This window comes from Paramisgurnus dabryanus, chromosome 10 (assembly GCF_030506205.2).
Source record: "Paramisgurnus dabryanus chromosome 10, PD_genome_1.1, whole genome shotgun sequence".
Classification (NCBI taxonomy): domain Eukaryota; kingdom Metazoa; phylum Chordata; class Actinopteri; order Cypriniformes; family Cobitidae; genus Paramisgurnus; species Paramisgurnus dabryanus.
The window spans coordinates 3,991,020-4,018,487 of NC_133346.1; the positions used below are offsets into that span (position 1 = coordinate 3,991,020).

Genomic DNA, 27,468 nt, shown 5'->3' on the forward strand with positions numbered 1-27,468 from the left:
TTGAGCATCACTAATTTCCTCGGTGTATCTAAATATGGCTGCGCGTAACAAACAAGACTACGTCATTGAACGTGACCCACTCTAGTCCTGTATCAAATGAGTGTAGAAATAAAAGAAAATCATTATATTTGACTATTTTAAGTCTACTATATGATTATATTTTTTACTTTACATGCACGTTTTAGAAAAATGCGTATTTGAGAAAAGAATAGAAAAAATAAACGTATGCGCAAAAGAGAATATTAGATGTTAAAATGGTGTGATCAGACAAGCAAATCTATTATCCTTCTTCACACATTTTTGCACTCGTCAGAATTCAGGTAACTCACTTTAACTCACCTATGGTGACATTAATATCGCATTTGGTACCACGAAGAGCTCATTGTCAAACTCTCTTTAAAATGTCCTAAAGGGAAATTTGTACAACTTTATGCAATATAATATTAATTTCATTGCACGCATAATGCAGAGGTCGAAGGGGTGGATCGTGAATCGACCATGCCCCCCTTTTCCAAAACCCACCCAAACTTGCAGGGCGCGCGCTGCACTTCGCATTTGCTCTCGCGCACGGGCAGCTACAGTATGTGATGACAAACTTCTCTTCTTGTAACATCAAGTGGTTGGAATACATTTATTTTAAAACATGATGCCAAATGCATCTTTAGCAAAAACGTGGAAGGACTCCGTGGATTTGATGTTTTATCGAGGATGCCCGTCTATCTATTTCATATCCAGATGATTGGCGACCTACAGTATGAGATCATTTAATGCCACGAGGAGTCCAAGGACCATGTAAGTACTTTATACCTATTATTAATTATTTTAAATTACATGTCAGATGTAAGTAGTGCAGTTTTATTTAGTTTGGTGGATTTAAAAAAAAACAGTATTATTATTATTTTGTGTAACTGAGTCCTTGGCATGAAAGGCAAAACTGTCGGTTAATAAACATAAAGGTCCACTTTCTAATATAGTGAATTAAAGCTTGGCATATTTTCTTATTTTTCCACCATATTATCCGTTTTTAAATATGTTCATATCAAAATACATCCTGTTTTTAATACTCTGAAGGACATTATGGTTCATATTAATAAATAATGTATTAACAAACGTTTCATCGGCCTTTAAGTCAATGGGCTGTATGGAGTGTGCAGAAAATGATGATGGATACACAAGTGTTAATTGTTCTCTTGGGCGTGACGTCACGCAGGACACGTAAGTGGTTAATTGCTTCAGGATGGTTAAATTAACAGCTACCACAAATGATCCCTGATAACGAGTATTATTTTATAGTACTGTAAAACAACTAATAGGCAACCTGTTAGGAGATTTAAATGATTTTTAAAGGCAAGCATTAATTGAATGACAGGTCAATTTAAAAGCTGAAGGAAAAAGTAGCTTTGTTCTGATGAAAAAGATGCCTTTATTTTTGCCATGCAGATGTCTGAAGAAACCATTCATATTTTCTGGTTTAGATTTTACAAATCTAAATAATTTATAAAGGCTTAATGTTTATGTGTCGATTGTGTGTGGAGGACTAATTTAATATTTAGCATGAGGAAAATGTACCAGGCTAATGTTTTGTATTGTTATGGTCAAAAAGTAATGACTAAGTTTTTTTTATTTTCAGTTCCGATGTTTTTGTGCTTATCACAATTTGAGGGTGTAAATGCAACTGGGTGATTTTTGTCTACTGCTTCTTCAAAAACGCATAAAAATAAATATATTTATGGCGCAAAAATACTTAAATTCAGTGTAACTTGATAATTCTGGGAGGCATGTTGAAGTTCCAGCATGATTGTTATCATTTTCTGAAATGTAAGGTTTAAAGACTAATTCATACTTTTGATATGATGCCATTTAATCTGTTTTGTAACTTTGTAAAACTAACTTTAACTCTCTAGATTAGACAGACCAAACTATCTTAAAAATGCAAAAAATAAAGAGGTACAATGGGTCCAAAATAATAATTAAACGCTGCCAAAAAAAAAGTTTCTCACCAGTGCGCGTCTCCAATAGTGAACATTTACATTCATGACGACCTCTGACCTCGTGAGTTTTGTGCGGCTTTTGGGGCACAGGATTAAACCCCACCGAGTGCGTCAATTCTGTCATCGGTGAGGACGTCACAGGCAGTGTGCCATAAGGACGTCATGATGCTCAACTGCACTTTGTTACCCTGAGCAATCGGGCCAAATGCCTCCAGATCAAACCTGCGCGCGTTTTACGCATCCCGTAATGGCGATGTTTTAAGGCAAAGACAAAGCAGGCACGTGTTTACTATACAGCTGTTGCTCTTTGATAAACGCCTTTTTTACGCCTTGCGTTTTTTGCTGCGTTTCCGTTTATTCTCTTGCCTGGATACGCAGGATTTCATGCGTACCGCACTGTAAATCCAGCCAACCTCAGACTGGAATAAACGCATTCTCTCTGATATCGATGGATGTTGCAGGCTCGCGTCTTTTTTAGGTTGATCGTCATCATTTGACTTCGCGCTTCAATTAAGAAGTTGTCAAATTACGGGAGCAAAGTTGGATCCAATCGACCTCGTTTTTACAGGAGCCCGAGATGAAGGACGGAACGCGCCGAGGAACTTTCCATATTTTGCATGAAACTAATTACGCGCATTTGGTGACTTTGGAGTAATTTTGGATCAAATGGGTTTTTGCGCATCTTGTGCTGCCGGTGACACATAAGGTTGGGGGCGTGTTGTTATCTTTGGTTATCTAGCTGTATGAGTGTGCTGGTCGTCATAAAGCTAGATAACCGAAAGTAAAAACCGCTTCTATCAGCATCGCAACGTGGATTTATAAATACATGTAGCTGTGTTTTAATGAAATATTGCCTCGAAAAGCTTAATAATTATAAACGCGTAATAATATTAATTATAAAGCTTGGATAACAGAATGCATGATAAAAAAAATAAAGTACACGAAAAGGACAAAGCCTCAAGTTTGTGTGCAGCGTTTTGGTACCCACGTGTGTCTGTGAAGTATCGTTGACTCTGTTCAGTGGACTTACTGAAGCTCCTCAAATGAAATAATTGGAACATAATGGGATGGTGGAGGGAACGGGGACGGATTGGCACAGAAACTCATCGTTAATTGATGCGCTCGAGCGCACGTGGGGGAGATGATGTGAACGCCCGTGGACCCCCATTCCCACGCTCGAGGGCAAGTGGGCAATGTCTTGTCTGGGGCAGAATATGACAGACAGCCTCGTGAGGGGGGGCTCAAGAGCACCCTGCTCATCTGCATCACTGTGGAGGGTGGAACAGCAGACAGCAAGTGAATGGCTGATGTTGGGGAGCGTGTGTGTGATGGGAATGTATAACGGGATGCTGTTGTTAAAAATCAAGAAATAAATTAACAGGCTACTCGTAAACAATCCTGATGTAGGCCAACATAGAGACCCCACAGCCGAGATTTAGGGTCTCTCTTTCTTTTACACATGCACCCAGCATTTAAACAGCTGCTTGTACATTAGAAATATGCCTATATAGACTTATAAATCTTTATCATTGTAGCAATATTTCCTGCTTAGATGACACTTTCTGACGTCACTGGCTAATACTTTAACATGTGTAGCCATGGAGAAAACATTTGGTGACATTGTGTGCTAACAGGCAGGGGTGGTAATGTTGGACTTGAAGTTTTAAAATAATGAATATGAAATCAGTTTGGTGTTGAAAATGAACTTGAATTTGACCATGAACCACTGAGCCCTGAACTTCGTGAGGGGGCCAGACAGGTCAACCTGGACACTATGGGGTCAAGTTGAGATGACGTGGGTTTAACAAAAAATGCTTCCTACTGTACCTACCTAGATGTTTAATGGAAACTTTCACTGCATTCAAATTATGTGTGTAAATAAATTGTATGGTGCCACATACAATGCATTTAAATATTAAGTGTGTGTGTGTTTTTTTTTAAAGGTATTATTCATTACAAAACATGCAATACAACCACTATTGTTTACAATATAAAACAAAATGTTAAAAAGATACGGTACGCTGTCTAAAGAAGATCCCATATCCGTTTAAAAACTCTATAGCTACTGTACGAGGTGGATGTGAAATACCTGGCATTACAACGAAATATAACGACCTCTGTGACAAAATACAAAATTCATCATTTAGAGCGCTCTGCCTGCTACCTGCCAGACATCTCACAGCCCCACTGTGAGGACCCTTGGTCCAAAAAATCCCCCATTGACCATAATAAGCAGTAATGAATGACTTTGGTGTTCACGCAAAAATATAATCACTGAAATTATGCCACTTTGTCCGCGCACCGTTCCGACACCTCAACGTAAAGATGCCGTAAATCATTTAGCAGTGAGAGGCAGACGTTCACAATGAATTTCGGTTAATTAACCTAAAGCTTGGGTTATGATGTGCCCACCTCCTTTTGGCGAAGCCGTCATGTGCGATGAGATCGTGCGGTGATTGGAGTTTCCATGGAGATGATGAGGCGAGCCGTCTCCATATGGGCCGAAGGTGCCAGTGTGTCTTCTTGGCTGCAATAAATGTAATGAGAAAAACCATGTGTTACAATATTTTAGTTTCAGTCCTTTGTGTTAATTATAGTCATATGGACACATCAATCGGGTATCAAAATTAAGGAATAATGCAAATATATGTTTTACAACATTGATGTTTTTTTATTAAGTTTGTTTATGACCGCGGGTAACAACAGCTGATAGTGAGACTAGCAAATGACTTGGACTTAATAAATGTTGAGTCGGGTCATTAATAAAATCAAGATTTCCTGAGAGACTTTAGGATTTTGATGGAGAGACATAAAGGCCTGCTTTCCTCTTTTGTTGTGGGCAGAGAATGTTATCATTGAAAGCAAATCTTTTATTTTAATCCTTGATGCATAGCAGAAATGGTCTATAAATGAAAAATGATCAATCAGAAAATCAAATATAAAATCATTATCTTTTGAAAAAAGTAAACAATCCTGATCTACATGCTGAATAAAGTACGCTCATTTTAATTCCCAATACTCGGGCATCTCCAAGCACGTCATTGTCCACCGTAGATGCAGTGTCTCCTGTTTGCCACCATCTTAAGGCTTTGGCAGCGGAGACTGAGAGGGCAATCCCAAAATGTCTGCTGGCACACACACATTGCGCGCTTTGCATATGTCACAGCACAATGACTGCCCGTTACCATGAATACCAATTTTCTAATTAGCACCGTTTTCATTGGTTTAGCACCCTGAGCTCCAGCGTCTGATTGGTGGTAATCACACAGCCTGCAGATTCTCAGGAGATCTGGTTTTGATGAACGTCCCGAGCCTCGTGTTTTGATTCGACGTGTAAAAAACACTTGAAAATATCACAAAGGCCTCGTTTGCGGCGTGGCGTCTGCGTCTGCTCTTCGGTGCTGAAATTGAACGACGACAAATAAACATCGTGCATTTTGACCAATCATTGAAACGTACATCAAATGCATTCATTTTTGTCAAGTCTCGAAGTGGCTTTTCATGCACGCATTCAAACATGCCCAACATTTCACAGCACAATAAGAGTCCGGATTACTTTTGAAATATCACATTGATGGTATGCATACGAAACGAGCGGTGGAATTACTGATTAATGGCGGGCAAGAAAAACGCAATTAATTATTAATTCACATTGAAGATATTCATGCGATATAATGTGCCGTTGACACTCCAACACTCGTGTAACCCATCTTGGTGAGCATTTATGCATTAATTCATTTTGCATTAACGCTTATTCCATTGACTTGGATCCATATTGCCCACAACAATATTTGAAGGCCCCCCATTCACGATTTCTACCAAATAAGATATCCTACAGCATGGCAAGACAGATATATATATATATATATATTTGTTTAAAAATTTGCTTGTTTTATCCTATAGTGAACAATTTAGAAATTTGTTAAGGCCCCACTGTGGCCCCCTGATTGAGAAACACTGCTTTAGACGTCAAACTATATTGCATGTTAAAAGTACAAGAGCTTTACTCATGTCTATGAGATTATAATGCATGAATACAATTACATATTTGATCATGCAAACATATAAATGATATCTCTATATTAAAAACCAGATAGGTCACTACATGTACCCAATCCATTTAGCCTAAAATCTAAAGTAGTGAACAGTGGATGTAATAATCTGCTTTTATTCTCAGTGTAATCTGAAATCTCTCTCTTTCTCTCTCTCTGTGTGTGTGTGTGTGTGTGTGTGTGTGTGTGTTAGGGGCCGCTGAATCTCTGACTCGCCCGCAGGAGGATGCGAAGGCAGTGTTGCCTCACGAGGCTGATGTAACTCGAGGTGAGTGCAATGCCACAGGGTAAAAACAGAGATGTGTATTCTCTGTGGATCATTCATAGACATGCATGCACGCTTGTAAATAAAAATATTTAGATTTGTTTTGGCGAGTGCATTGAAAAACAAAATCTATATGCACAAAGCTTAGCGTAATGACATGCATGCACAGGTCCATTTTAAAATCAAGAAATAAGGCAAGCAAACCGGGAAAAGGCACAAAAAGGGATTTTGTAAAGAAATTTTCACACATCTATGCTTGTTTACAGCATCATGACCCATTGCACTAGAATTAGCATGCTTTTAAGAAATGTTAAAGACACATCAGTGATGGTGTGTGTGTGTGTGCATGTGTGTGTTTGAAGCAGGGTGGTATAAAACCAGGCCAAAGGCAACATTAAACCCCTGACCTATTTCTTCAAATCAACCCCACAGAATCGGACCGTCACGTTGTTAGATGCCTGTTGAAGTTAACAAACCCTAAAGATTTATCGATTATGTTTCTTCTATCAGTATTATTATGAAAGCGTGCATTTACATGAAGATGAAAATGTGTGTGTGCACGGCAAAACGATCTAATAAAACAGCATGAAAATTACAACCACAGGTAAAACAAAACAATAATAAATGCATTCGTTTTTCTCAACATCTTGCTGATTGTTGCTAAATATGCACCGCTGTGCAAATATTAGCAGCTCAGCTTTTTTTTATCTTGGTGGTGTCCAAGCGTAAATGTGTTTTTTTGCACGTGGGATAGATTCACACGTCTCCATTTTTTTTCCGCCGTTCCCACCCAGGGAACAAAAGGGATGTGCATAATAAAATCATGCAAATGCATGCAAATTGCAAAGCCAAAATAGGGGTATGGATGTGGTGCTTTCCTTTGTGATGCAATCATCCCCCCTCACGGTGTACTTAAAGTGCCGGGTAAACCGCGATACAAAATGCTTTGAATGGAGCAGAAAAAGAAAAACAGGTGCTAATAATCCAAAATTTTTACATTAAAAAATAAAATATAAAGAGATATATATTTTAAAGAAAATGTCTTACAAACTATATGCTGTATGTATATATATATATATATATATATATATATATATGTATTATCAATACTTTTTAAAAATTTACATGTTAAATGTAACATATATCAGCTATATACATTCATGCATTAATATTCAGACTTCACGTCCATCATGTACGTCTGTGAACCCCTGGAACATTAAGCCGTGCACAGACACAAAAAACAGCTCTTGTGATCCAGACAAGAGGGGCTTCTCACTCAGACACAATATGGCGAGATGCGTAAAGGCCCAGCGTGCAGACAGACGCCTCACGAGCGTCTTATAATGCGTGTCGACATTAACATTCTTGCATGTCTAATGCATCGCTCGCAGCAGACACACACTGTCCGGAGAGCGTGTGAACGAGGCCGTTATATCCAGGACACCCTTAATGATTTATTAATCTGATCGGGCCTCATCTGAATATTGAAGCCTGGATGTAGAGCAGCTTTGTACCCAATGCACATTGATGTTGAGGGGCATGCGGTGTACGTCTGTGTGCCGCAATGCTGCTGGGCACGAACGGCCTGCTGCATCACTACTGGTTATTCCAATACAAAACACAAACCAGACTTATACCTAAATGGGTTGTATTTGGTAACATTAGGTTAATGCATTAAACTAACAATGGGCAATATAGATTTTCAGCATTTTTTAAGCTTTTCAAGTCAATGTCAATATAATTGTTCATGTTAGTTCATTGTGCATTGGCACTTACAATTTTTTTTTAATTAAAAACTGAAATTAACATAAATTAAGAAATGCTGTTTAAATATAGCTCATTGTTAGCTAATGCATTAAACAAATACAACCTTATTGTGACGTGTTACCGATGTAGTCAGTGAAATTGTTAGATATAGATCACACATTTATGAATGCACAAATTACACACATGGTATATCATTTTGGTGCAGGTTTTGCCGATATGCATTAACCCAAAATTTTGAAACAAAGCGTAGCAAACATTTATGACCTGTCAAATAATCTAATGATGAAAAAGTTTGATTTTACTCAATCTTTGACATGCCTTTACCCAGTCAATATCACATATATCAAGGTTATATTTTCACTAAATCTTCTTTACATTATGCAGGTTTTTATATGCATTGACATTTTGTTATTGGATGATTTTTTTTATATGCACACAAATTAAGAGTCGTCCTAAAAGCACATGGATGTTGTGAAGGGGGTGCATGAGGTTTCTGTGTGCCAGTCTGTGTTCAAACTGCTGCTCAGCTGGACTAAAATTTACATGCTCTATAATACCAGGATTACTTTAGCATTTCACCCGGGGATTTACATCTGAAATGCGTTATGTGAACGTCTGGATGTAAATCAGTGACTGAACGCAGGCGCATGAAAATATTTACGTGCACAGAAACATATGTAACCAACGTAACGCGCAGTGCTCATAAATAACATAAATATTACATTTTAGGGCTGTTATCTGATCTTAAGTGTATTAAACGGGTACAAAGAAGATCTATAAGGCATGCAAGTGTCGAGGGTTGCCATGTACAGATTGTCTAGTATTTATTTAGCAATGCAACATCTTATTTCCATTAGGAAATGCATTTTTTTATACTTGGTGCCAATGATTAGTTTCTTGGTATGGTTTATCTTTTAAAGATGCACTGAATAACAAAGTACACTACTATGTAGGCATACATTTTCTCCCACAAGCATTATCTCATATTAGCAAGAATTACGACCCCTGAGCTTATTAATGCATATTCATCGAGTCGGCACATATTTGCCGAAACATCGATAAGACGTAATTTTGTAAACAGATTCGCGAACACATCCACGCAAATCCGACAGGAAAGGACAGCTCTTTGTCATCTGTTAATGCATTTCCGCCGTAGCGATTAAGTGGATATTTCAGCTGTACGTGAGACGGTGCTCTCTCTCAGGTCCCATGATGGAGTTCTGCATTAGGAGTGTCAATGGAAAGGGAAGACAAATCGGAGGGGGCTCGGGGTGGCCCAGTCAAAGGGCTCATTGTGCCGGAGCGAGGAGCAAAGTTAATCAGGAGACCCAACAGTAATCAACGGCTGAGTTTGGGCCGGACAACTGCTTGGGTAAACATCCATTGTTCTTGGACTGAGGTACCAAACAATACCAGCATTGTCCCCGGGTCTCTCATTAGGGTGTGCTGGGGGGTTTCAAGCTCTCGGCTCGAGCTGTTAAGGGCTTCGGAAGCGGATGGGAACCGGAGGGGTAAAGCCGGGCGGAGGGGGAGACGCAGGGCTCTCACAGTCCCTGTGCCACAAAGCCTTTTGGCCACGGGCTAGGAGAAGGAGAAAAAGGCCAGGCCTGTCATGACATCTTCACGTCAAAGGCTCGCGAAAGACTCGTTCGGGAGAAGGTAAAGGTTTGCGACAGGACAGAATGACAGAATGTCAGTTAGAGAGCCATCTTTGTCCTGTATCAATATGTCAGATAGTGTAGGTGAAAAGCATCAAATTGCGCATCAAATAATATGACAATAATTATAAAAATCATAGCTGTCTGATCAGAATTTGTCTGTAAGCATATTCCCCTGCACCTGTCACAGGTTTGCTTAAAGTCACCTGAAAAGATCTCAAAAGATCTGTCATTTAATTCACTCGGGTGTTGTTTCAAATCCCTATGATTTTTTTCTTCTGTAAAACACAAAACGAGATGTAAGGCAGAATGTTATAGGGACTGACAGCTTCACTTTCACTGACTCTTTATGAACTATGACTGATGCTGTCGGTCGCTTAAATTCTGCATTTTTTGCTTCACAGATGAAAGAAATCATATGGGCGAGAGTGAATAAAGTGCTTTTTGGAATACTAAGCTTATATCTATTTTTTCATAATCGATTAATCAGGCGATTATTTTTTCGATTAATCGGATAAAAACATAAATATTTATTCACTGATTTTTCACTTATAGCTAAATAAGGCACTTAATTAGGGTATTCACGTGTAGAAAAGTGCAAAAGCCCCTAGTACAGAGTTTTACTAATATAATATTTTAGATATTTTAAGAATATGAGTCAAAATGAGTCTTTATGGATGTGCTAAGGAAATTTTGCCACAGATTAATTAACTTGACGGTGGTGCGTGAGCATGTGACGTCACAGACCAACTAATCGCTAATGAAATTCGTTGACAATGAATGTCATTATCGATTTTTATAGATTTGATCAATTCAGGTGATTCATCGGTCGATTATTTTTCGATTAATCGACTAAACGGATAAAAACATAAATATTTACTCAATTTGATTTTTCACTTATAGCTAAATGAAATAAATAAAAGTTTGTGCAGCTTTTAAGTAGTAAAACATCTTTAAATCTTCAAAATATAAATAAACAAAATTAAATGAGTCATTAGGGATGTGCTGAGGAAATTTTGTCACAGATTAATTTACTCATTCGTTCACAACGAATGTCATTATCGATTTTATCTATTAGCTGTTGGCGCCCCATTTATAAAAAATCAAAGACATGAAATGATGTGACTAACTATAAATTTGATCAAGTTCAAAAAGATGCTAATTTGAAAAAACAGTTTATGTTTATTTGTTTAAAACAAAGAAAATAGATAGCTGTCGTTCAATTAGACCGTCATATAAATATTCATTGGTTAAGTTTATTTCAACATATATATTAAAAAAAAAAATAATAATAATAATGAGGGAAAACAGACATCTGGTTTGTATTGCAGCTATAATATCCATTAAATTTAGATGGGTATGATACATGTATAGTCCAGCAGAAATCAGAGAGAGAGAGAGAGAGAGATTCATCTGACACTTTGTGGCCCTCCCGTGAAGGAAGGAAAATGTTACTGTAATTAGAAAGCGGCAAGTTTGGCGCAAGGATAATTTCCCCCCAAACACTTTCATCTTGCTGTTCCCGCGACCGCCTAATTTTACATAATAGTAAGACACAGCCGACATGAAATCTCTCCTTAAGTCGTAATGACACAGCCTCTATACGTCCGTTTAATGAGCATGTATGTGCCGAAAATGGGGGTCTTTTGTTCGTTTTAAAATCTAAGATATTTCTGATCCGGTATTCATCCAGTATTTTGCATGTGGGAAAATGGACGCTCCTACTATTGCTTCATTGTGTGCCATATCTGTTATCTCACCCCGACAGCACCTTGGGTGTAAAACTTGGCGTTCTTGTGGGGATAAATTTCAGCTACTGTGTGAAATGGGAAAAGGGGAAGCATCTGCCACCCCGAGCTATTAGGATGGGACGGAGCTGAGAGTAAGAGACGTCTGTGCTGTGATTTGTGATTAGCTTCATTGTTAAAAGAATTTTGAGGTTGGTTGGTTTCAGATAATACTCTCACTAATGGCTTAATATGAGCTTAGCTGAACTTGGTGTACGGCGAGTTACAGTGGTCACACCAAAATGTGACGCAAACAGCAGAATAAAGTGTGATGATGACTATATGACCCCATCATAGTTTAGAAGCCTGTTGTTTATGACAGATCTGTTCAACTCATTTGATCATTCCTTAAAATAATAGCAACAGAAATGCACTTAAAGTCGAATTTACAACTTGAAAATAAATTGATGTAAAGTTGGTGATATGAGGTATAGTACTAGGAATTTTTCACATTCGATTTTGGAAGTAACACAGCAAAACCAGAACAAATAGAAGTCAGGGACAAAAGATGAAAATGATCAATTATTATTATTATCTTTCTCTTTAAAATAATGTCTGGATACAATGATCATAACAAAACGTATTAAAATGTTAATCAAATTTAATAAATAACAAAAATAACAACATTTTACAATAAGGTTGTATTCGTTAACATTAGTAAAGGCATTAGTTTACATGAATTTATAACGTATTTAACAACATGGCTATTTTGTATGAATTCAAACCAATAACAAAATCCCACCCCTAACCCCAACAACACGACAAAAGCAAATCGTACAAAATGTACAAATGTGGTCGTATGAATTAATACGAATTAGCCACCTCGTAAAATACAGTATGTACAAATTGCCATGAGATAGCGTTGAGATTTTCAGCATGAATTAATCTTTGTCAATGCCAATAAAATTAACATAAAGTCAACTGTTACAACTTTTTTTTTTTAGGGATGCAACAAATGAAACAAACTATTCGGTTTTAAATAGCAAAAAAAAACATTTTGTAGTGTTTGAATAATTAAAAAGACAGATTAAATTTAACCGACCAACAACATTAAAATTTTTAAAATGGGCGTAACCACAATAGACATTGAGTTTACAACAATAGACATGCCCCCCTCCCAATAATTAGATACAGGCAAATTTTCCCCTCCACAATATTTAATGTTTTTGATATACATACGGTACATATAGCCCTGAATGTTTGGGTCCCCCCAATGTTCAAGGTGTGGTAACTGGGTTGTTTTTGATGACACGATCAAATAGCGTAGGCGCATTTTAAGTTTCAGAGAAAAATGGTATTTTAGCAATTTTCGGCCGAATAGTTTTGGTTGCCGACCATTCGGTGCATCCCTACTGAAATGAAAGGAAAACACCACCATTTTTCAATATTTTACTATGTTCTTACCTCAACTTAGACGAATTAATACATCCCTATCTTTTTTCAAAGCGTGCAATTAATCTTTGTACAGCGCGTCGTGAATGTGTTAGGATTTAGCATAGCCCCATTCATTCCTTAGGATCCAAACAGGGATAAATTTAGAAGAATCCAAACACTTCAATGTTTTCCTTATTTAAAGACTGTTACATGAGTAAGTATGGTGGCACAAAATAAAAACGTGGCAATTTTTTAAGCGGATAAAAAAAATAGAACTACATTGTACTCCCTTTTCTCGCTCAAACTTCTGTCAATGTTACTATAAAACTCATTTTTATCCGCTTACAAAAACTACAAGTTTTGTTTTGTGTCACTCGTGTAACAGTCTTTAAATAGGGAAAACATTGAAGTGTTTGGTTGCTTCTAAATTCATCACTGTTTGGATCCTAAGGAATGAATGGGGCTAGGCTAAATGCTAACACATTTACGACGCGCTGTAGAAAGATTAAGTGCACGCATTGAAAAAAGACAGGTATGTATTAATTCATCTCAGTTGAGGTAAAAACATAGCAAAATATAAAAAAACAGTGGTGTTTTCCTTTAACATGAACTAAGAGTAATAAATGCTGTTAAAGTGGTCATTGTTAGCTAATGCATGAACTAATGTTAACAAATAAAACCTTATACTAAAGTGTTACCAAATAACTATCCATATAAGATAAATAGCACAAAATAACTACATCTTAAATAGTCAAGTCATTGCAAGAGTGATCTGAAAAACAATGTTGTGTGTAGTAAAACGGGTGTGCTGGTACACAACATCATTGCTGTATGCGATATGCTGGATTAAGGTGGACAATAGTATGCAAATATTGTTGCTCAGTTGTGTTGGGCTTTGTTTGAAGCTGTGAGGCTCACAAAATGAACAGAAGATGCACGTGAGGTTCTGTTGCCATCTGTGATACTGAGCATGGGAAACTGTAACCTTCATTAGCATAAGAATAATTGATACATTAAATTATCTTTACAGTCGCAGAGGCTTGCGTAGGAGATGTGTGCGTATGCAAATATAAAGTTTAGAAGATAAACAGAAACATAAAACATTGGCCGCTGGTAATTTATTTGATGCTTTTGGACTGTGATCAATTGATTTCTCCAAGCGAAAAGGCGATTCGTGGTAGAAGCTTCACCAAAGGCCCTCCGCATAAAAAAGCGCTATTTTTGATTTAAAATAAACAGTTAAATGTAAAGTAAACAATGCAGTTTTATCTTTTAACTAAATATATAAGAGCTTTTTGTTTGCATCTCTATTTATTATGTATTTACTTTAAGTGACTCTTTATTTATTTGATAACTTTAACTACAGTTGAAAAGCGTCAGTATATTTGTAACACTTGACGCTCATTTATTCTTTAAAATTTGGCCTTGATATGTCTAACCTGTGTTCATTATAAAAAATATAAAAGAAAAGTCTCAAATCAAACATTTGGATACGCATGAACATACTATCTGATATGTATCTCATATACAAGAAACCTTGCATCTTTCTCAATGCATTGATCAACAAGCAAGCAAGGACCTGACAAACACAGAGAGGCCGCTAGCACTTCGTAATTCATGTTATATACAGAGATGATACAATAATAATTTGTTTTAATAATAAACCAAACTGCTTTGGGGATTGATATACACACAAAATCACATGGTGAGCTTGCATCTCGCTCTCTAATGAAAGGACAACTGTGGTTTGGTGGCGAAGGCATGTGAAAGCTAAACGTCTGACACCTTCTAACACAATAACACTTTACAAAAAATACTAAAAATAGCATACCTGAACAAAAAAAATGTAACTAATACCTTTCAATGTGTTATGCACTGCAGGCATTTGAGGAACACGGTTGCCCTTGAAATGAATATACTGTACTCTTTTCTTTACTATAGACACACATTATATTTATATCATACACACACACTTTATATTACATCCATGAGAGCCATTAGTGCTGTAATCATTTATAATCATAAAAATGAGAACATAAAGTCAGCGTCGTGATCAATGATGGGTTAATTTCACGTAGAAACGAACATTTCCGCATCTCATAAAACGGTACGAGGAAATTTCCTATAGCCACAGGCCAACCGGACATTCACGAAGAACAAATTAAGCAGGAGAAAAATCTAACAGGAGAGAGAAACCAAAGAACGAAACTAGAAAATGAAAATCTATGCTGGTCTGACAGGCACATATCTGTCTTGTACGGAAGTGGATGACAGAACTTCAGGAATTTTGCCATGATGAGCATCTTTACTCATACAGCTCTTGGTTGGTTATTTTTATAGGGTAAAAAATGACTTGATAAAAGTAGAGGAGTACATGTACTTAAAGGGGACATTTCACAAGATGTCAATGATGATAAGATGACTTTTTTAAGATGTCAAATAAATCTTTGGTGTCCCCAGAGTACATGTGTGAAGTTTTAGCTCAAAATATTATATGGATAATTTATAAAATAAGTTAAAATTGTCACTTTGTAGGTGTGTCCTTTTAAATGCAAATGAGCTGATCTCTGCACTAAATGGCAGTGCTGTGGTTGGATAGTGCAGATTAAGGGGTGGTATTATTATAATAAGATCCCCTTCTGACATCACCAGGGGAGCCAAATTTCAATTACCTATTATTTCACATGCTTGTGGACAATGGTTTACCAAAACTAAGTTACTGGGTTGATCTTATTCACATTTTCTAGACTGATGAAAGCACTGGGGACCCAAAAATAGCAATTAAACATGAAAAAAGTCTTTAACTGTGCAAATGTTTGTACTGTATGTTTAACGTGTCGTTATTTTTTTCTTTGTAGGAGTGGCAGAATGATTGAAGGACGAGCTCAAGGAATCATGGGAAGGATCTGATCTGGATATTCATCTGTCGCTATGATAAAAAACTCACAACTCAACATCTAAATATTTGTGAGAGTCCTGATAGATTCAGATGATTCAAGAATATAATATAATATAATATAATATAATATAATATAATATAATATAATATAATATAATATAATATAATATAATATAATATAATATAATATAATATAATATATAAAATATTTCCATGGCTACATTTTTGTTTTTTTCTGTTTAAATAAATATTGATGTTTGATTAAAATAATTTTGTCTTCATGGTTACTGTTATCTCTCTCTCTCTCTGTGTGTGTGTGTGTGTGTGTGTGTGTGTGTGTGTGTGTGTACCTGGTAAACCCAATATATCCCACAAAGACAGGAATATATCAGTATTTTTGACCCTGTGGGCACATTTTTGGACCCCATGAAGGAAATGGCCTATAAATCAAACTAAAAATGCAACATACAATATACAGTCTGTACAGAATAAAAGTCAAAGTGTGATGATTACATTCTCTGAAAAAAAAATGGTAAAAAAGTTGTCACTGGGCTGGTACCTTTTAAAAAGGTCCTAATATTTACCGTACAGATATGTACCTTGGAGGAAACAGTATGTATCTCTAATGGGGCTTTTCTATTGCATAGTACCCCACGGTTTTGTTTGGGTCGGCTTACTTTTGGGGGCTTTTCCACTGGGTGCAGTATGTATTACCTGTTACTTTTTTAGTACCACCTCAGTTGGGGTTCCAATAGATCCGAGCTGATACCAAAACATGATGCTCAAACACAGTAGATCACTGATTGGTCTGAGAGAATCGTCACTACCAGCGTCATCGCTAAATGTAAAAGATTAGCTTTACCTTCATGCAAGCCTGCACTGTCTCGAGTAAACCTGTTGTCATCTGTGCTCTGCTATAAGTTCCCAAACTCCTTTTTAGCAATGAAAAACATCCACAGGTTGAGAATCAGGAACACCATACTAGTTTTTTTCGAGACTTGAAGTTTGTGCCAGCACATTCGCAACGTCCGCTTAAATGCAACTTGAATGCACATCGACTGATGCCACCGGTGTCTGTACAGAAACTGTCATGCGAGTCAGAGGTAATGATAAATGCGATGTGTAAACATCTATTTGTGGTGGCCAATTTTAATTTTGTGGCGGACTGAGAAATAATGTTAAATGGATGTATGTGAATGTTTAGCATTCCAACAACGCCCTCACTTGTCGCAGCAGTAGGCAGCGCAAATATAACGACACGCCTATAATCCCTCCCACTTCGAAGTGTTACTAAACTCAATGGAAAAGCTAACCAAGCCAAAGTTAGGTGAGCTGACCCAACCTGACCCAAACCAAACCAAACCAAACCGTGGGGTACTATGCAATGGAAAAGCACCATTAGGTACCAATGTGTACCTTTGAGGTACCAATATGCACCTTTTAGGTACAACTTTTGTACCTTCTTTTACCTTCATTTCTAAGAGTGTATTATGGTGACCAAAGTATAAACACTCTATAATTAGAAGTCAATACAGTCTCCACTATTGCAATATTGTTTATAAGAAAAAAAACAAATACTGTATGTGCGCATGTGAATCTTATCATCATGATCTACATGGCCCATACATGTAAAAAATTATAAGGTATATCATCAGTGTGCATGAGTGGCTTATATGAAAATAACCTATTTCATTGGGATATTCATAGCCAATGGCCATCATTATACTTAAAGCTACTGTAAGATTGTTCCTGTTTTACTAGTTCAAAGACCTTATGCAAAGTGATGATGGATTTCCTGTTGAATCAGGAAGTGGAAAATACCAGCCAAAATAGTTTTTAGTTTGCATCACAGCTCGGTATTAATAATTAAAGGAAGAAGGAGGCAAATATTTATATATGACCATGTGAACAACTAAAGTCCCTTTAGGGAAGTTGCACCACTAGGCGACCATGTTAGCAACGCCTCTCAAATATTATCTACTTAGTGACAGACAGATATCACAATTAAACAACATACTTCTGACCAACAATTCAACCTGACTTCTACTGTACCATAACTTTTGTTTCTGAAGCTCAAACTGTGCTAGAAAACACCTTTTTCAAAGTCGTTTCAGCTATTGTGCATGCACACAGGTTGACAAATGCTTCATAAGACCTCTCCCACAGAAAATCATCAGTCTTTATAGATTCATGATTGGTTCTTTTAACTGGAAGGCGGGACTTCCGTAACCAGAGCGGCCATATTGAGAATTTGTGCCTTTTTCATAGTAATGTAGGTTCATATTGCAAAATTGGAAATGTTTATCTGCTAATGTTATCTTCATTTTGACACTTTCTCAAAGTAAACTACACTGTAAAAAAAATGCAGCATGAAGTTAAAACAAGTCAATTCAACCTCCTATTTTAAGATTGGACCTAAGTTGACATAACTTATAAAAACAAGTTGAAATTGTTTAAAGAGCACCAATGGTCCGATTCATGATTTTACATTTACAGACAACAGAATTGGGCAACATATTAGCTATGCCGTGTGCACACATTTTGACCCATTGCATGTCTTTCTTTATAGCACAGTAAGCATACACTCCAAAAAAAAGTTTTATTTTAAAGGATTATTTTCACGAACCCAGTTGGGTTGTAAGGTAACCTTTGCTGGGTTGTTTTAACTCATTTTTTGGGTTATTTCAACCCAACAAACTGGGTTTGTCCCTTTTTAACCCAACACTGGACAGTGGAAAGACATGAATGACGTCGGGCACTATTCCCCTCTCAGCGCTTCTTCAAAAACGCGTGCTGTGGCTGGCGGCAAAAACGCAATTGAAGATATGTACTTAGTTATATAAGACTAAATTATTGTTTTAAAGAAAAGTAAACATGTTTACAACATTAAAAAATAATAATGAACAAAAAGATTGTGCAGCTCTTATCTCAAAATAAGATCATCTGTCCCTTCTCATTTTAAATACCATTTTCATCTCTGTGCGTCCCTTAACTCTGTCTGACGCACACACTGCTAGCCTAGCTTAGCACAAAGACTGGAAGTAAATGGCTCCAGCTAGCATACTGCTCCCAATAAGTGGCAAAATAATGCCAACTTTTTATATTTATATGTATAGTCACAGTTTGTACAAATAACAAGGTCATATGAGACACAGCCATCTTTTAACCTTATACACACTGGGAACTATATTCTCAGAATCGACCTTGGGCGCAGTAATATTGATGGAAGTTTGAGCAAGAGAAGGGGAGTAGTCAGGAGTGATGATGTTACTACGCGCTATGGTCGAAATGCTGCAAACTAAGTGCTCTTCTGCCACACAATATACAGGGTTCCCACACCTTAGTTAACTTCAAATTCAAGGACCTTTCAAATACTTTCCAGGTCCAATACCCTCAAATTCAAGGACTAAATGTGGGGACACATTTCAAGTGAGAGTGAGGTTACATTGTGTTACCTTTTAAGATACATTGTTACAGTTTCCTTTCGAGGGAACTTGCGCTGCGTCACTGCGGTGACACTTTGGGGACGCCTCCAGGGGTAAGTGCGTCTGAATGTGTATATCAAATTCAACCAATGGTGAGGCTTAAAACAAAAACAGAAGTTTATCGCTATCTGAAATATTGCCAAAGATGGAGTTACAGGAACGCAGGAAGTATGGCAAAGGAGACGCAGCGTCTAGTTCCCTTCTCAGGGAACTACAGTTACATACGTAACCCGAGATGTTTTCATGTGTCAAACACAACTATGCAAAAAAGCATTTTGGTATGAATCAACATTCACATACAGAAGATATAAGCATTTAAAGCGAACAGTTTAGCACGTGTGCTTTTGAGGGTGTATATCTTTAAAATTGTAAATGTGTAATATGCTGTAATATAGAAATGCCACTTGTCAGCAAAGAAAGTAATGTAGAAACTCCCATACAGTTCAAAAGACAAGTGGATGTTATTCAACCAAACAAAACTAAGCCACCTGTCATATTTTCCCACTAAAGTAAGACCTCAGTCATCCAGAGACCGAATCGACGGCTGCATCTCAATGGATCGTGGGTACGACGGAGCGTCTGGCTGTGTGCAGGCCGTGTTTGAGACAGACCATTGTCCCGCCACGGCTTCAGACCGCACTAGAGTCTCTCCATCATTCTTAGAGTCAGACAAGGCTGAAAGCTTTTCACATTCAGCACCACCTCAACTCACTCCCCACTTCACCGCAGCAATGCATGATACCGGCTCACTTCAGTCCAGAGAGAGGCCAGACTGCAGCTGCCCGTCTGGGCCCGCATGAAAGAACGGGGTGTTTTTCGCTCGGGGCAGAGAGGGGAAGCCGTGAATGGCCTTCCAAAGAGAGACGAGGCATATTGAAAACTATATTAAATTACCCTGATTAACAATTTAGCCACGAACACGCGAGGAAGGGAGGGCTTCTATTGGCAGAGCCAAAGCCTATTCACCACGAGAGCGGCGAGGTCGAAAGGTCCCTCAAGTTCACAGGCTCTGCGGCTTTGTTATGCTAACGCACGATCTCAAATCAGCGGCCAAGTGGAGTGTGAAATAGAAATGATTCCTTGAGAACTTTCAGCGAGTTTGTTGTCCGCACCACCCAGCCTCCCCTTCCACGACACCGGCGGCCTGTCTGCTCCGACGCTGCGTGAAGAGCAACTCCATCCATTATGGGACAAAAATCGACAATTACATGTAGCGTATATTGTCTGATCATTTCTAACCGTTTCTATTGTCTTCGACTTGCAATGCATTCATGGATCACAATTTAAAATGTCCTTACAATGTGCAACACAAAATAATTATTTACTCAGATAATACTTAAACCCACATGGCTTTGTTTTTAGCGTCAAACACAACACCATGTCGCTTTCATTGCATTGATTAAAAAATCCACATCTACATTTAAAATGTTATTCTCCACACTTATAAGATAGCCATATATCTGACAATACGTAATTTTTGACAGAATATTCATGTTTAGACAAACTATGAATGCTGTAAACTAATGTATCTCGGTCCTTTGGGAGATGTAGGGCCACATCACGCTAGTTAATGATGGGTCAACCATTGCTTGCATTCAGGTCAACATTTCTTGACCTCTCAATGATAGTCAATGACCCTCTATGATGTTCAGTGGATTATGTCTCTCTTGGGTCTCATCTGCAAGTCATTCATTGATACCAGAAGGTGGAGGTCAGTATTAGGGTGGGTAGTTGGACATCAACCATGCTGGGGAGAGATGAAGCCAACCAGCCAAAAACTTGACCTTTGGTCTAAACTTGCCAAAAAAGATTGTTCACCGAAAAATGAAAATTACATTTGAAAGACAAAACCATTTGTATTTTGAGCGTATTTAGTAAACGATATGCTGTGTTTAAATATGAACGCATTAAAAATGGAAGCACGCCAGCTTTAGTAAGTAAAGCCCTATTTGGACGGGATTCGTTTTATGGGGGTAGATGGATTCATGTAATTTTACCAAAGGACGTCTGTAATATTGATGGTAATTTGCACGGGATTAGAAATCTCAGTAAAACATTCAGAAGTGACTGGATTACGCAACGTGTCACCTTCCTTGTTGTCACGTGCACATGTTGCTTCCTGCAGAGGTGGGTAGAGTACCCAAAATCTGTACTCAAGTAAAAGTACAAGTACTTATACAAAAATGTACTCAAGTAAAAGTAAAAGTATCAATCTAATTATTTACTTGAGTAAGAGTAAAAAAGTATTAGATGAAAAAACTACTCAAGTAGTTAGTTACTCGTTACTTCCGATCTAATAGAGAAGTAGCGCAAAAGCACTGAATTTCAGACTACTTGGAGGTTTTTCACAAACCTCTCCTTAAAAGTCTCATTGTTCTGCTTATATACAAGTAAAGCAGCCTATCTCAGTCCTGCAATGGGTACTTTAACATCACATAATGTGTCATTTGAGAAAAAATCTCAAACACACACACAGATGTTTTTCTGACGGTTAACTCTGTATTTATTTCATGTTCACAACACAAACTTGTCAGCATCTGCCTTTAAACATGCAAACAGTAAACAAAAAAGAACGTGTGTGTCTGTTTGTTATCATGTTTTTATATGAATAGGTTATTTTCATTGCCATTAAAGTGCAATTACTGAACATTAACAGGAGCTTAATAAAAATGATCATTTTAGAATTTCATATGGAACTTATCTGTTTGTGCAAATCAACTCTACATCTATTATAATATATAATACATGTTTCTTTAAAATCAAACGTTATTCTTTTATTTTTATTAATTCATTCTTTAGGAAGGATTTAAATAAAATACAATCCCGTTTTTATTTGAATGTATTTTCTATACATTGGTGAGGTGTCCGGATTTGTGTATAAATGCAAGACGTCCTTACATTTTGCTGTTCAGTTTGTTTAGTTGTGGGGAAATTATATGGAAATGTGCAGATGTGAAAGTGCTGCTTGTATGGTTTAACTTACACTAGGTTTTGTCATCGCTTGCACAAGAGTGCATATGGCAAAAACACATTAATAGTGTTCAAATAGACAATACTGACACTTACTTCAGGTTGGATCTTGAATTCCTGTACGTTGAGATGTCAGCTCGTTTATTGAACAAAGCATGCATCGCATCATGAAACTATTCTTTTTGACCTCTTGGAGTGAAAACATAGACCGAACTTGAAGCCGCCATGCATGATCTGCCTCCGATATCTCGCACAACGCACACGCGCCCTCACTGCTTCTCTTATCAAATACGCGCGGTTGCGCGCGCTAAAGGGTGACCGCGCGGTCACGCGCGCTAAAGGGTGACGCAGCCTGTCTCGCGAAACTTTCGAACACGCCCTATAAACTTTAAAAAATATATATATTCATGAATTATTACCATTTGAAAGTAGCGCAGTAACGCCACCGAATGTAGCGAAGTAAAAGTACAGTTTTTTCACTAGAAATGTACTTGAGTAAGAGTAAAAAGTACATATCCTTAAATTTACTCTAAAAGTACTAGTTACACAAAAAATTTACTCAAGTACATGTAACGAAGTAAATGTAATTCGTTACTACCCACCTCTGGCTTCCTGTTATCACATGATGTGCAAACACGCAACATGGCGCCAATGAGAAAAACTGGAAATTGGACTTGTTCCACCGCCTAGAACGCAAGTGAATGGTTTTTAATGATACATTCACGTGGGGCGAAAGTGTTAACGCTTGACCGAAGGCTTTTCTGAAGCATGGCCAACAGCTAATCGCAGTGGCCACAACACATGCTCCGGTCTTGCATAAACGTAATTGGCTGGCTTGCACTAGGTTATTTGCATAAGGCAATCTGATTGGCTGATGCATGCGTTGGCGCTTGAAAAGTTGAGAAGTGTTCAACTACTGCCGCGAGCAACGGCAGTGACGTGACTTTGACGGATCAACAATTCAGTTCGGCACCGCATGACGTCACCCATTAAAATTAAAGAAGCGTTAATGCTTGAGCCCCGTGTGAATGTACCGGAAGCACTTCTATATTCGAAAAAAAAACAAATTACAGGAAATGCCGAAATTTACGTGTATATTTACAGATCTGATCTATTCACACCGGATTAGTATTACAGTACCTGAGGTAATTTCTCTGGACCTTTCAACAGAAGGTAAAAGTCGCCGTAATCTTTACTAACATAGTCCGTAATAATTAAGAAGAGTGTCTGATACCAGGCACTGTTGCGCTTTTCAACACATGGGGGAGCTGTAAGTCATTTTTACATGGAAACTACATAGTGTTGCTTTAAGTAAAAAATTTAAAGAGCACCTATTTCATTACTAAAAAGAAATGTTATTTTGTGTATTTGGTATGTTTTCGCGTGGTTTATTTTCCACATACCGTACATTTTTGTAGCTCTAGATTTGCCTGTCTTCCTGAAACGCATGGATTTTGAACAAAACTGTCCTTGATTGGCCAGCTAATCTGTACGTAGTGATTGGCCTGAATACCTCTGACGTCAGCCGGAAATGTGACGCTCCTTACAATGTTTGAAAGATTCGCTCACAATGCAATGCTAACAGGAGTTAACTTACAGGCTGTGAGTCCAAAGCGGGAGGATTTATGATAATGTCGGTCTTCTCTACATCATCAATCCCAGAAAGTAAACTGTTGCCTACAATCCTTGTGTTTCTTGTACCCCAAGAAAAGAGATTTACGTTGGGACACCTACACCAAAGGAAGTGTAAAATCTTGAATAAGATAACTGGTGCTCTTTAAGTTGAAAAAAAAAAGGAAATTGTTTTGGTTTTACCAATTGAAGTAATTTCGTAAGTTGATCCAACTTTTCACTTTTTACACGATATTTACGATTTCTTTAGAAATAAAAACTGAATTTGTCAATTAGACACAAAACGGCTTTGATACTGTATAATGGCCAAAATATAACGTTTACATTTCGATCAATCTGTAATTCATCCATAATTATGTTAATGCAAATACATTTAATATTTAATAAATATTTTAACAGAGAAAAAAACTGATACGACGCTATCGTCGTTGATTATAACATTCAAGTGGCGTTGTGTCATTTGCTCTGAATGTGGTTGGGGTGTTGCTTCTCTCTCTCTCTTTTGGGATAATTGCCAGAGAAAATTGCGCAGCAATTTTAGATTTATGTAGCACTTTGAATACTTCCTCCCCCTCTCAAGTCTGATTGGTATCCAGCCGCCTGTTACCATGGTAATGACAAGATCATTTTCCTGTAGCTCTTTGTGAGTTGGCCTTTCTCAGATGACAGGTTAAGCAGACATGCTTGACCTGTGGGGGCAGATCTTTTGCCACCTTTACATTATTTCATCTCACCAAAGAGACAAAGAATGAACAAAATTCAAATGTTGTGAAATTCACGAAACGCGGAGCAAGACTGTCTTTTACAAGAACAGCATCAATTATCTTACAAAAAGTGCCATGGTACTATAACGGTAACAAATGATAATACCATGGTATTTACATTTGAGTCCTAGAATACCATGCATACGGTACAAAAATATTTTTTGGTTAATGTTGTGTGTAATATATATGCCACTGAATTGGAATATTAATCCCATGCAAAATTAAATTATTCCTAAAAAAAGATTCACAGTTTTCTCCAAATATACCACACACCAGCTTCATTAATATTAAAACATTTATACAACAAACAAAGTTACTACTAGGACTGGGTATTGGCAGGGGGCTCACAATACGATACAAAACGTTGCATGTTGCGATACATTGCAATACTTTTTCTTTTTTTTCATATCAAAAATGCAAAAAATAGAGCTAACTTTTTTTACTTTTTTAAAGCCAAAGTGCTTCCACACGTCGACTTTGAAAGCTGCAGGTGTTTTCAAATTTTCTGACATTTTCTGACTCCTGCTTACTTCTGAGACATTGGCTGAATGACGATATATGACAGACAACTGGACAGCGACGACTACAGCAGCGGCGGAGGAGGATGCACACGAAGGGATCTGATGGGTTTTAAAAATATCCATAGTAGAGATTGAAATATCGACACACTATCGTGTAAAAAATAAAAGTATCACGATATTTAACTGTATCGATATTTTGGCACAGTCCAAGTTACTACAGTACTGTACAATAACTGCATGTAACTTCATATACAGTTACTAGTAGTGAAACAATGGTTAAATTGTTGTGCAAGGTCACACATTACAACTAAACTGTATTATGCATCATAAACAAGGTTAATCTGGCTTAATAAGACAAACAGTAAATAATGTCTGTTAAACATAAAACATAGACACCATCACAGTTTAGACATTTAGCGCACATGAGGGAAATTCAAATATATTAACTTGACATAGTTTACAATCCCCATAGCAACAACTGGATCTCATACTGTTTAAAAGAGGCCACTGGTCACCTGCTGACCTAAACCCAACATAACCGTAAGATTGGCAAATCAAGCAAGAGCTTCATATACTATTACTGCTTAAAAATGCAACGCAAATACTAATAGCTTCTAATTACAAATACCATTATGAAAATCAGATGATCACCATTACAAATTCCTTTTACAGTAGGATTTAATGGTATTTATTGGTTCTCATTTACTAAATACCACCAAGAGACACACAAGGATCTTTATAGTTTCCATTTAAACCAATACAACTTCCATTATAACCATTAAAACCATTATAATAACTGTATTGGTTTTGTATTGTTTTTTCAGCATTAATAAAGCTGAGAACATGCAATGAACCTACAACAATACAATTAAAGCACATACAGGACCAAGCTTTCTATAGAGCTGGGTTGGTTTAACCCAGGGTTGGGTCACTATTGGACAAAACACACAGCTGGATTAAAATGTCCCAACTGTTGGGTGGTTTCAACTAATGGTTAAGTAACAATAACCCAGCAGTTGGGTCATTTGAACCCAGCAGTGTTTCCTGTCCAATAGTGATCCAACCAAGAGGGTTAGAAAAAAGCATACTGTAAATGCAACTATGGTAAAGTAACTAAAATGCATTTGGGAAATACTTTCAATCAAGGCACTTTGCCATGATACTTTTTCCTTAAGTGAAGTTGATAAAGACCTCCTTTATTGATGTCAATCTACAGAATGAATATTCGGGTAAATATTCACTTCATCCAGCGCTCTCTGTATTGTAAAATATCATATTCCTGTTTTACGGAGGGAAAACCTGTTCTAACTATTTTCCGAGTCCTTGTGTAAACCATACTTTATACGCGCATTGAGCATTGGTCCGTTGCTGAGATGAGTAACGACGCCACAATATTGGGAAGGGGAAAAACTGACCTATAATTACATAGGAGTCAATGAAGGAGCTGCGTTTCTGAATTAAACAACAATAGCCTCCATATTTGTTCAGTCATTTGCAGCGCCAAAGGTCATGGGTTCGAACCCAGGGCATACACATATTGACAAAAAAAATTATAGCTTGTAATGCACTGTAAGTCGCTTTGGATAAAAGTGTCTGCAAAATGCATAAATATGGCGTCGCCATTGACCCACGATTAAGCAGCCAATGCATTCAAGGCCCTGTCCCAAATGGCCGCACTTAAGACTTAACACTTAAGTCCGCACTTTAAAAATGTAACACCTTTTTAAAGAGCACTAAATATCTGATTCACATTTTTTTAATTTCCTTTAGTGTGTATTAGTACATGTTAACGATATGCAAAAGGTACAAACCTCAAAGTAAACGATGGCGCGAGTTATCGTCTTCAACGTAAATCTCTTTTCTTGGACTACAACAAACACATGGATTGTAGGCAACAGGGGGATTGGTGATATAGACAAGACCGACATTATCATAATTCCTCCCGCTTCAGACTCACAGCCTGTAAGTTAACTCCTGTTAGCATTGCATTGTGCGCAAATCTTTTAAACATGGTAAGGGGCGTTACATTTCCTGCTGACGTCAGAGGTATTCAGGCCAATCACAACGTACAGATTAGCTGGCTAATCAGGGACAAATCCGTGCGTTTAAGAAAGAAAGTAAAATCTGGAGCTACAAAAATTTAAGGTATGTGTAAAATAATGTACCATAAACCACACAAACACATTGTATAATACAAATACACAAAATAACATTGTTTTTAGCAATGAAATAGATGCTCTTTAATGTGGATAAAACTGCTGCAAAGCTTGCACAAGTGCAGGTTCAGGAAAAGCCTATATATC

At 37.4% G+C, this 27,468-nt stretch overlaps 1 long non-coding RNA gene across 1 annotated transcript; it reads left to right on the forward strand.

Moving 5' to 3' along the window:
• The first annotated feature begins 505 nt into the window (after nucleotides 1-505).
• Nucleotides 506-16,082, forward strand: LOC135744295 (uncharacterized). Its single transcript, XR_010530710.2, has 3 exons — nucleotides 506-792; nucleotides 6,237-6,311; nucleotides 15,753-16,082. It is a non-coding gene; the product is annotated as an uncharacterized lncRNA (long non-coding RNA).
• Nucleotides 16,083-27,468: the final 11,386 nt, after the last annotated feature.